Genomic DNA, 12,872 nt, shown 5'->3' on the forward strand with positions numbered 1-12,872 from the left:
TATTAAATATTATATATAATATATATAATATAAATGCAGTATTATTAAATAGTATTAAAATAAAAAACATTATTAAAGAAAAGAGAGTCTGACACAGGCTACAAGGATGAGCCTTGTGAATACTATAAGCCAGACACACAAAAAAGACTAATACTGTGCTTACTTCTCGGAGGTACCTGGAGTAGCCAGAATCATGATGACAGAAAGTAGGAGCGGGGGGGAGGGTTAGTGAAGGAGTAAAGTTTCAGTCCTGCAAAATGAATATGTTCTAGAGATCTGCTGGATAATATCAATGTAGCATCTTAAGTGGTTATTTTCTCTTCTTAATTTATAGTTCTTTGTAGATAAAAAATATTAAATCTTTATACTGAAAAAAAATATTTCCCCATGGTTTATTGCTTATGTTTCATTGTGCTTATGGAGACATCGGTCATTCAAAAGTTTATTTTAGGGGCACTTGTGTTGGCTGTCCACTATGTGTCTGAATCTTAATTTCAGGTCACAATCTCAGGGTCATGAGACTGAGCCCCGAAACTGCTTAAGATTCTCTCTGTCCCTTTCCCTCTGCTCTTCCCTTCCCTGATGTGCATGCACACTCTCTCTGTCTCTCTCTCTCTCAAAAACAGAAATGGTTTATATTACTGTATCAAAGCTGTCCAATTTACCTTTCACAGTTAGAAATATTAGGGTCCAGACTATCCTGGAAGATATGCTACTATTGCCACCTTGGGTATCAGAAGGGTGCAGTGGATTTTTTGGATTTCAAAGTCCTTTTTTTTGGTTTGTTTGTTTTGTTTTGTATTTAAATTCCAGTTCTGCCAAGCTTTAGGGGTATGACTTTATGAAGGCTCTTCAGTGACCTCAGCCTCTTTCTTTTCATCTGGATAGTGGAGAAAATAATAAAGTTAATCAGTGCCTTTCTTTTAGGACTGTTGTCAAGACTAAGGGACATATGTGTTTAGGATCCTTGAGAGGGGTGTGGCATATCAGGGGTACTCAGTAATGGTAGTAGTAGCTCTACCTGATGTTGCTACTTGTATCACTGCTGTCATTGTAACTACTTCTGCAATTTTTATTGTTACAAGTATCACTACTGGGTGCCTGGGTGGCTCAGAGGGTTAAGCCTCTGCCTTCAGCTCAGATCATGGTCTTAGGGTCCTGGGATCGAGCCCTGCATCGGGCTCTCTGCTCAGCAGGGAGCCTGCTTCCCTCTCTCCCTCTGCCTGCCTCTCTGCCTACTTGCGATCTCTTTCTTTCTCTCTCTCTCTCTCTATCAAATAAATAAAATCTTCAAAAAAATTTTTTAAAAAGACAAATATCACTACTGTTTTTACCATTGTCATCACCGCCATTAGCGACCCCTTCCCACTCCCCAAGTATATTCTGTTTTGTGTTTAAGGAAATTAATGAGCTTTAGGAGATATGGTAGACTGAATAATGGCCCCCAAAGATATCTTTGTCCTCCTTCCTGAAATTTGTGAATGCTGCCTTATATAGCAAAGGGAACTTTGCAGGTATGATTTAGTGAAGGATCTTAAAGTGGGAGGATTTTTCTGGATTATCCAGGTGGACCTAAATATAATGTTCACGTAGAAGAACAAGGAGAGGAGACGGCAATGTGATCAGTGAGGCAGATTTTGGAGTGTTGCACCTATAGGCCAGGAGTGCCAGCAGCCACCGGAAGCTGGAAGAAGCTAAGAACGGTCCTGCCCTGGGCTCGCTTTGGCAGCACACATACTAAAATTGGAACAGTGCAGAGAAGATTAGCATGACGCATGCACAAGGATGACATGCATATTCGTGAAGCGCTCAGTATTTAAAAACAAGAATGGATCCTTCCCTGCCAAATGAAACAGGCCTGCTGCTACCTTGACTTGAGCTCATCTTTGGATTGCTGGCTTCTAGAATGGTAAGAAAATAAACTTGTGTCGTTTTAGCCACCAGTGTTGTGGCAGTTTATTATGATGGCCATAGGAAACTAATACAAAAGATAAAAATTGTAATTTTGGAGAGTCCCTGTATCTCTTCAAGCACTCTTACTACATTATTTGCTGGAATGCATTGGATTATGTCCCATCAACAGAAATGCCGCTTATTTGAAACATCATGGGGAAAGTCTGTGTATGAAGAAGATAACCATGGAGCTTCTTTTGGTCCACCAACTGCCACAGCGTCGCCCTCCGCATACCCCAAGGTGGCCCGAGAACCTGGCTCGTGGTGTTCCAAGCAACATGCTGTCATAATGCTGTTTAAATGGAAAGTAATTAGAATGTTTTAAAATCTCATGTATAGTTCTTAAGGGAAGCCAAGAAAGGAGGTGCTTTTGTGGGTATTAGAGTAAAGTGAGAGGCTGACACTGACTCCAGTGAGTGTAAAAGTGTAAAAGTCCATGAAAAACACAAAAATAGGTAGTGACAGTATAAGAAGTACTAAAACTGGGGTAAGCACACCTCTCTGAGTGTTTATAGAAGAATAAGGATCAGAGCAACTGGTTACTTTGTAGTACTTTTTATTTTAATTTTTTAAAGATTTTATTTATTTATTTGAGAGAGAGAGAGAGAGAGAGAGAGAGAGAGAGGATGAGTGGCAGGAGAAGAAGGAAAAGCAGACCCCGCACTGAGCAGGGAGCCTCAGGGCTCGATCCCAGGAGCCTGGGATCATAACCAAAGCAAAAGGCAGACCCTTAACTGACTGGACCACCCAGGTGCTCCCACATTATAATATTTTATGTATAAGCTATTTAACATTAGCGAGGGTAAGCACATGCTTCCAGTGGCCTGGGCTCTCACTGTGGCTTACTGGCCTCCTCTTTGTACTTCAATCAAATTAAAAGATTGTTTCACCTGCATTTAAAAAATGCCCAGAGGTAACCAGTGACTAAGAGAATTAGAATAAACCCAGTCAAGCCATTTTCTGCTTAAACTTACAAAAACCTAAAGGTCAGACTAGACCCAACCTGTTAGAACAGTAAGTTCGTATAGCCAATCTCATTCTGACATTTGGGCAACCCTAGTATCACCATCTTAACAGCTAATGATATATGCTGCTAATAACCTAAAGACTGATGTCACAGATGAATACTCTGGAGAGCAATATATAGCCTCATTTTCAATTGTTATAGAATAAGAAAGCCGTTTTAAAAGCTATTTTTGCCTTGCAATGATATAAATTTTTTATTATTATATCATGTGACTATTTCCCCACCATGACCAGTCATCCGTATATAGTTAGTGATTTACTACACGCAGAGAGGAAAGGAGAATTGATTATTCATTATTTTTTTTAAAGGCCTAGATTAAGACCTCCCATGCAAGTGCGTCTTGAGTTACAGCTTAGTACTGTGACAATTCCTCCAATGGCGGAAGAAAGTCCTGTGCAGGAATTAAAGATGCCATTTGAAAACATGCCCATTACTGTTCCCAGCCTGCCTTGATACATCCCTTATGAACAATGCTTTGAAGCAAGAGGGGGAAAAAAAAGGTCTACTTTGAAGTGACTGGTTTGAAAAAGTCTCAGTATTCTAAATTAAAACATTATTTTGTAGTCTGATCTGTCTCCCTAAATCTCTCAGTATGAAAATTTCTAAGATCGAATTCTTCCTCCTCTTAAGAAAAAAACAGCCTTTAAAGAAGTTCCCAGTGAAATATCAAGGAGGCTAGTGTATGCTAAGTGACTGGTTAAGCCACTGTCAGCTAACTGAAAACCTGACCATTTAATTATGAATAGACGGTAATATAAAGTTAAGCTTAGAGCATTTTATTAAATACATACCCTAAGGTATGTGCTATGGTAAAAATAAAAAATTAAAAAAAAAAAAAGATGTAGGTCTCAAGATACATCTGGTAAAATATTCTTACACTGTTGCAAATAGGAATAATCACACTTTCCTATTTTGGCAAATAGGCCAGATGCATTGTTTTTGAAAACTGATTAAAACAGCAGTTTAGGGATGCCTGAGTGGCTCAGTGGATTAAAGCCTCTGCCTTCCGCTCAGGTCATGAGCCCTGGGTTCTGGAATCGAGCCCCACATCAGGCTCTCTGCTCAGCAAAGAGCCTGCTTCCCCCACCTCTCTCTGCCTGCCTCTCTGTCTACTTGTAACCTCTGTCTGTCAAATGAGTAAATAAAATCTTTTAAAAAAAATAATAGTTTATTTACATAGATGTCTTGTTATAAAATGCCCTTGCATTATTGAGATACAACTTGGATTCAACAGATTTTACACATACTATTTTCTACATTTTGACAAATATATATCTTTGTTAACACACACCCCTCTCAAGATATGGAACATTCCGGGGCACCTGGGTGGCTCAGTAGGTTAAGCCTCGACCTTCGGCTCAGGTCATGGTCTCAGGGTCCTGGCATTGCGCCCCCCGCATCGGGCTCTTCGCTAGCGGGGAGCCTGCTTTCCCCCCTCTCTCTCTGGTTCTCTGTCTACTTGTGATCTCTGTCTGTCAAATAAATAAATAAAAACTTTTAAAAAATTGTTAAAAAAAAAAAAAGATATGGAACGCTCCTTCATTCCTCAGTGTCTCCTCAGGCTACATTCAGTCACTTCCAGTCCCGCTTTTTCCCCCAGTACCAAAGGCAAATTGATTTGTATGACCACAGGTTTGTTTCACCTGATTCAGACTTTCATACAAGTAGAATAATCTGTTTTAGTTGTTTTGGTTTTTTGATGTACAACAAATGTTTTTGACATTTACCTGTGTTTTTACATTTATGGATAATTTATTCATTTTGTTACCAATGGTATTCATAGTATACTAGTATTCTATTGTATAGATGTACCACAGTTTGTCCATTCTGTCAATAGATTTTTTTTTTTTTTTTTACATAGTTCAATCACTAAGTAGGAAGGTACTAAATCTATGGTGCTAGTGGTGATAGATACTGGTTTGGTCTGAGATCAGAGCGATTCGATATGTATTTCTGATTATAAAGGTAAGAAAAGCATGGGGAGCTCACACAAGGACTAGACAGTTTAAGGGTGGATGTAAGGGTCCATTGTACACTAGTATAATTAAGAAAATAATAAATATTTTTGATCTACTGTCCCATAATTTAGAACAGGTTATTAATATGAACTTGACTAGCATCCTTCTTTGTGACCATTACAACCAGGATTGGTGCTAATTTAAGCTTTTTTTTTTCATTTGAATTCATAGTGACATATTCAATGTGCTGTAATTTTAATTTCAGAAATGCTTTATTTAGTCTCTTTGGCTTCTAAGAGGCAGAAGCCTACTCAGGTCAGATTAATTAAAGGAGGGTTTTGAAAAAGGATGTGTGTGGAAAAATAGTGAGTACAGAATCTCTGGAAAATCTGAGCAACCAGAAAGGCCGCCTTGAAGGTAGATAAAACTTGAGCTCCATAGGCAGTAGAAGAATTTAGTGAATTTTTTCTTTAAATCTCTCAGTGATTCATATGAGATAGCTATATCCATGTATCTACTTATTCCTGGTTACCTACTGAAAAGTAAACCACCGTTAGCTCCTTTGGGGCCATATCTTTTGTGTCAGAGTCCATTGTAAGCCACTAGCCAGTTCAGGAATATTTATTCTTACATCAGGCACCCATATGGTGGGGATATTCTGTTAGAGGACAGAGCCACTTGTCATCAGCCTACTTCTGATGGAACAGATTCTTTTAGAAGAGGTTAAGCACCAAAGGATACCATGAGAATAAAAAGCTGAAGAAAATAAGGCCCTAAATAAGCATTACTTTTGAGTTTTGCATTTATACCAGGTGCATTTTCCAATACTTTGATTGAGTCTTGAGCAGTATGAAGTCCTACTTCTACGAGGTTTGAGTGTTTAAAGGATTGGATGAGGAAAATGGTGAAGATAGTAGTGAGGTAGAGATCAGAAAGGCTAATCAAAAATAATCTAGAGAGGAAAACTAGAGGAATAAACTCTGTGGAATTAATCAGCAATTAGGACTATGATAGAATTTGAAGGGAATGAAAAAAGTCGATAGTCACAATGAGAGAAAAATCAACAAACAAAAGTTAACACAGAAATGGAGGAGCCAGGGAAGGTATGTAGAAAGACAGACACAGCCACAACATCAAGAAAGCACTTACGGCACTATTAAAACTTCTTTTCTGAATATGATTTGCTTTTACTTCTCTCATTCTTGTGAGAAGCATTCCTATGTGAGTGTCTTGAGACTGATATATGTGAAATGGCATTACCCATACTGGCCCCAAGCTGACTAGTGTAGTCCAAGAGAAAGTCCCTACCTACAAGAGAAAGGCAAGACCTGTGACAGCTATTTCCCGAAGAGACCTAGCATAAGTCACGTATGACACGCAAGACATCAAACCATCCGAAGCCTTCCTAAAGGTGTAGTTCAAATTCACATAGTGAAACTTGGGCTTTCAGGTTGGTGTCATGGGGACCAAGAATTACTTTGTGATCACTTATTTCTGCTTAGCTTTGTAAGAAGGTCGAGTATGCTATCCCTACTAAAGTCTAGATCGCTTCTATTTCTGCTTCTGTAATCTACCCGTTTGGTTGACCCAAATTACTTACATCACCTAGGATCTTGAAGGAGAGGCCCTTAGAAACAGGAAATACAAAGAGGAAAAAATTAGAAAGTTGCTTATGTCCATTCATAACCTTCGTTGCAATGTAGAGGGTTCCTATAGAGTGAATGTTCTTCTTTGGCATAGAAGAGGTTGGTACCGATGTCGTATTGGTTACCTCCTTGTAGAAGATGGTTGGACGATTCCCGGTTCATTGAAGTCAGTGTCTTACTCACAAAGAAAGATGAAGGGTCAAGTTTTGTGTTAAAGCACCATCTGAATTAGGATATGCACCCTTACAGTAACAGCTAGAGATCATTGTTTTTCAATGAGCAATTCCCAATTGTTATCTCTTCTGTGAATGTCATTCCTCCTACTGCTTTTTCTCTGTGAGTAGGAATCTGGCAACACTGGTCCATTTCTCCTCACTTCACAAAAGTGAAGCTTCATTCCTATGTGACTTGTTTATGACTAAAGCTGACTGTAACTGGGGATCTGATTTGTATTGGTTCAAGTGCTTTATCTCATTCAGTGTATTTTCACTAAAATAAAAGAATAAGAATGAGTTTGATCTTCTTTTATACCAGAAGTAAATGATTTCTAAACATTTTTAACATTCTTACCACCTCCACTTTATTTGTTTCTAAAGGTAAGATAAAATTATTGTTGTAATAAATTCTTCTACAGAATTGTATTCCCCTTAAAGGCATTTTCCTCTCTGTAATACTGTGATAGGCATTTATTCATGAAGTAAAAGAATGAACTTTTTTTTTTTTTTTTTTTTTTACTATGGACAACATAACAAACGTATGCCAAACACTGCATACATAGAATATGCCTGCCTCTAAGAAACTTATGGTTAAGTAAGCAGCATGAATGTGCACAGTTCACACTCTCATGGAGAGTATATTTTTCTCCAGAGAAGTTGAATTGAGATCCACTCATAGAGATGAGCACAGCTGATTCTGTATACAGTTGATATTAATAGAATAAAATGGTGATTTGAAGTCAATAGGGTTTTTTTTGACAAGTTGTATAATCATATTTTTATATCTGAGATAAGTAATAAAAATAACTGAAAATACTTTGTTTTTTACTGTCCATCACTAAAAGCAAAGCTTAAACAAAATCCGGGAATGCCTTGGTGGCTCAGTGGGTTAAGCCTCTTCCTTTGGCTCAGGTCATGATCTCAGGGTCTTGGAATGGAGCCCCGCATCGGGCTCTCTGCTCAGCAAGGAGCCTGCTCTCTTTCTTCCTGCCTCTCTGCCTACTTGTGATCTCTCTGTCAAATAAATAAATAAGTAAAAATCTTTAAAACAAAATCTAATTGTAGGATTTTTATTTTTAAACTATTGGTTCATTAATGAGACTATAATTCACAGAATATAGAATTTTGTGGGTTTTTTTTTTTTTAAGAATTCTGTTTCTTTTGCCACCTGATGCCTCTGAACGGGATTCAGTGTTAAAAACGTCCGTTTAAAAAAAATTTTTATATCACTGACTAGTTATTCTATGTAGAACATTTTTGTCATGAAGAAGTTTGTTAGTGTTTTAACTTTGTTGATCCAAGTATAATGCTATTATCCTATGTTTGTAAGATTATACAAAAGATGCTATGAAGAATATTTCTATTCTAAGAAAAATTGAACCACTAAACCAATTTGTAAGCCTTTTCATCCATCTGTTTTCTATATTTAACTGAACAAACATCACTTTATTTTAAAGATATATTGAAACTGTTTTGTGATTCACAATCTTAAACACCATATAGTTATCATTTCATCTCAAGATAGTTTTTTTTTTCCATTGCAAATCTTTGTGAGTAGTAGTGAGGAATAGAGAACAAAATTCGAAGAAATAGAATATATCCTATTATTTTTCTTTTCCCCAATTTAATTATGCACAGGCTTGATGAGAATCATTGATACATTTGATATCACTGTATCATTAGTGAACAGCAAACATTTTTTTTAAAGCCTCAAATTGCTTGGAGAATAATAACCGTTTTTCATATGCAGGACAGTCTAGCCTAAAAACTAACTGGAGGCAAAATTTCCTCTACCATCTCCATATTCATTTCCAGTATCTGAGACCTTTTCCCCCATGGGACTGGTTTCTTTTGCCATTTAAGATCATTTCATGGACGATGGAAACTTACCAGCTTGTGGAAGCAGACGGTTAATGAAATAGGGAAAGTTATGCCCTTGTTAACATCGATTTTCCCCATCTATCTGTCACCTGACAAGGAAGCAGCTAGTTCTCCTCTATGAGCTCATCGTGCATATTGTTCTCAAAATAGTTCTCACACTCATGAAATTATTTCCCTGTTTATATACCCAATATATCGCAAGATCATTATTAGCATTACTTATTGTATTTTGTTAGTGGTTAGCAGATTGCCTGCTATCTGACAGCATTCTAAAAATTTATTAAAGTGAGTGGACCTGTTTGCTGTTTCTAGTTTTTTTGTTGTTGTTGTTTTATTTTTCATCCCCCCCCCCCCCCACCGATTGTTAAAATCCCAACTGATCCCGGACTCAGCCCCAAAATGATCCTTTTCCATGGCAACTTTATTAACTATTCAGAGCTCTTTGTTTTGTGCCATCCACTGTATACTGTATTACCCCTATTACTTTAAAACTGCCTGTTGTGATCATTTGTTTGCAGGCCCATCTCTTCTAATGGACTCTGAGATCCTTGAAGAAAGAGTGTTCTTCCTCCCTTTTTCCCATCTCTAGAACAAGGTGGGAAGGCTCTGATTTAATACGTTATTCAGTTTATCCCTCAGTGTTTGACAGCTACTTCTTGAGCATTTGCTATGTGTTGCACATGGTTCTAGGTGAACAATGCTTATAAACCCCTTACCCTCACGTACCTTACATTCTTGAGCAGAAGTCCAATAATAAGCAAAGAAATAGGCAAGGTAATATCACCTGGTAATAAGAGGGAAATAGAGATAGATAAAGGGTTGGAGGTATTTAAAGCACAGTGGTCATGGAAGCCCTCTTGGACCTAGTGATAATTGATTAGTGATTTGATTGCCATAAGAAATCAAGCTTTGAGAACATCTATTGATAGAACATTCCAGTTTGGGGCAACAGCAAGCAGAGCTCAGAGAAAGCCGTGTGCTGTGTCTACTTTTGAAGATGGTTGGTGTATCTGGAATGGAGGAAATGAGTAGAGGTCGGAGAAGGAAATGGGGACCAGCTCTTCAAGACCATGGTAAGGAATTTGGATTTTAAAGTGTTCAGAATAGATAAAGAAAGGAACTGAGAGTGTATTCACATGAGTCTGTGACTATTATATAATGTAGCTATTTTTCAAATGTACCAGATTTAATATTTTCTAATAAACATTGACCTCATTAAGGCAGTTATTTTGGAATGTGGGGAAATATTTCAGTAATGTTCTTACTGCTCAAGACATTTTGGAAAGTATCTCTTATGCTAATGCCTTCAAGATCCCATGGTGCATATTTTGAATATCTCAGATTGATGGAAAAAATCATGATTTTAAATTGGATTTGGTTTTTGGAAACAGACATTTGCCATTGAGAGCCAAATTTAGTGAACAAAGTGGATAAAAATTCAAGGAACATAGATTTGACTCCAAAGAAAAGTAGTACTTTAATGTAGCGAGGCTAAATGTGAGTGTCTTTTAAACTGGCTCAGAAACACATTTCAAAAGAAAATGCCCACATATATATATATGTGTGTGTGTGTGTGTGTGTGTGTGTATACGTGCACGCACACACACACACACACACATATTTACTGCTTTGAAGGTAAGCATATACTCTGTAAAAGCGTAAAAACTATGGTAAAGCAAAATTTGATGTTATAATTTCCCCCAAATTATAATTCCCATTGTCAGTAACTCATTTAAAAACTTGATTAATAGGTAGGTGTGTATGATGTAGTGAGAGAGCATATTGTTATTGTTATCCTGTACCTTTTAATAGAGAAACAACTAAACTATTCAAATCAACCATTATCACACTGAGAAAAGAACATGGGCACACATGTTTTTCCCTGTCCATCTTCAGCCTAACCTTAGATGTGGAAAGTACAATTTTACTTTGGATTAACGGATTTGGGGGCTTAAATAATTAATGGGTATTTTGCTGTATTTTTGAAATGTTTATATAAGACCAAAGGAAAGTAGAATTGGATCATGGGAACCACTTGATTGAACAAATTGTCCTTCAGGTTTCTTTTTCTCACTGGAGAAGACATAGTTCTGAGTAAGGGCTGACTGTGGCTTCTCTAAGTCATTTGTCTCATTATGAACTTGATTGTAAAGGCAGGGATCATGTAGAATTTAAGAAACAAAATAAATGAGGATAAAGAAATCCAACCAGAAACAGACCTTTAACTCTAGAGGATACACTGATGGTTCCCAGAGGGGAGGTAGGCTGGGGGAGGGGGAAACAGGTGAAGGGGATGGAGTGCGCTTGTTGTAAGGAGGGCTGTGTGTTGGACGGAAGTGTTGAATCACTGTATTGTACACCTGAAACTAATATTACTCTGTATGTTAACTAACTGGAATTTAAATTAACAACTTAAGAGAAAGAAAAAGAAAAAAAATATTAAAAAAATAAATAAAAGCAGTTATAAGGTTCCACATCCAGCATTAACTTTGCTGACAATGTGAATTGCCAGAAACAGCAAGCAGCTAAGGAAAGAATACTAAAATAACTCCCATTGTGTGAAAACAGAGTCTTCATTATCACTCTAAATGGCAATTCCTGTGTTGACGATACTTTTATATTATGAACAAATGGTTTTTAAAATTGCTTCTTGCTACTTAATACAAGTGACTCAAGACAGAAAAAGTTAGATTTTAATTTTACTTTATTTTAAACAGTCAAAACATAAACAAAAATGTATCCTTCCTTAGGTGAGCCAATTTGGCCATCAGTCTCTAAATTCCAACAAGTTCCAGGAGTATGGATATTCTAGATTATCTAACAAACTAAGGCTATATCAAAACAAGACTATTCTATGGGACTAGAGGAGGTTTTTTTTTTTTTTATTGTTATTGTTTATTTGTTTGTTTGTTTTTTAAGTAAAAAGAGTGTTGAGGCACCTGGGTGGCTCAGTGGATTAAAGCCTCTACCTTTGGCTCAGGTCATGATCTTGGGTCCTGGGATCGAGCCGCGCATCAGGCTCTCCGCTCAATGGGGAGCCTGCTTCCCCTCTCTCTTCCTGCCTCTCTGCCTACTTGTGATCTTTCTTTCTCTGTGTGTGTCAAATAAATAAATAAAATCTTTTATAAATAAATAAATAAATGAAAGAAGTGTTTGCACTATCATCTCTCTGAGCTTTTCTATAGAAACTTCTAATATTTCTGTGCTTAGTTATTTGTAAAAGGTGTTTTCTACCATATATAAATACACTAGTCATTTTTAATAGGTTATTTGCTTTTATAAGCAAATACAATGTACAAAATACTTTCTGAAAGTTTCCTTTTAGCTTTACTTTTTGATATAGTAAAGGTCAATACTTTCAGATTTTCATATATATGAGATCTTAGCAAGGATGTATTTATACTTCTTTGGTCGGATTATGAAGTAATTAGCATCACCCTTATGCCATTCTCTTCCTGGATACACACATAGAATTTAACTGCACTGATATGTTCATTGGCTCTAGAGGAGTGAATGTTACAGGAGTTTTTAATCTTTACTATAGGGCATGTTACTAAGTGTGATCTTGGCAATCACTGAATAATTTGACATATTTGGAAGTAGAAGCTAATTGCACATATGAATCTAAGCCAACTCAATCATATTCATATTTTTAAAATACTCAAATATAACCTGCCACATTGAAAATTCTGCATCTTGCATTAAAACCCTGCCTTAGAAAATCAATATTCATTTCAGTTCTACATTGGAACAAGCACTAGTTATAGTATCTCAAACTAGTAGTCCACAGTAATATGACTATCGTCTGTCTGTCTGCCTGCTGGTTTCTGCATCCATCCATCTGTCTTTTATCCAGCTACTTTTTCATCTCTGCATTTAATAGACATTTATTGTGGAGACTGTGTATCTGGTGCTAGTGATACAAAAGGAAACATCATTTTATTTTTAACTTGGAGAAGCCTCTAGGAAGGTCAGGGAGACCTACATTAAAAAGTGTACAAAAGTAACATTTGAACACAGTAGTGCGGTAGCAGAAGGAGTGACTGACTCCCTAAAATGAGGAAACAGTTCACAAAGGACATGGCTCGTTCGTTAAGTGTGAGTAGGAGTTTTCCTGGGCATTCTTGGGATGTAAACGAGACAACAGTTGTCAAAGAGCATGGCCAGAGTTTCTCTGCCCAGTATGAGAGGG

General features: G+C 37.1%; 1 long non-coding RNA gene and 1 other non-coding gene across 2 annotated transcripts in view; both read left to right on the top strand.

The window, feature by feature from the left end:
* Positions 1-1,713: 1,713 nt before the first annotated feature.
* On the top strand, positions 1,714-1,820 carry LOC131813297 (U6 spliceosomal RNA). The gene has a single exon (XR_009346722.1). It is a non-coding gene; the product is annotated as a U6 spliceosomal RNA (small nuclear RNA).
* An 8-nt stretch (positions 1,821-1,828) lies between these two features.
* The window catches only part of LOC131812977 (uncharacterized), a 275,124-nt gene continuing 264,080 nt past the window's right edge, over positions 1,829-12,872 (top strand). The window contains exon 1 of the long non-coding RNA XR_009346566.1: positions 1,829-1,909. This is a non-coding gene — a long non-coding RNA (uncharacterized LOC131812977). The remainder of the gene's footprint in view (positions 1,910-12,872) is intronic.

The sequence above is a fragment of the Mustela lutreola genome, chromosome 12 (genome assembly GCF_030435805.1).
Source record: "Mustela lutreola isolate mMusLut2 chromosome 12, mMusLut2.pri, whole genome shotgun sequence".
Lineage (NCBI taxonomy): Eukaryota > Metazoa > Chordata > Mammalia > Carnivora > Mustelidae > Mustela > Mustela lutreola.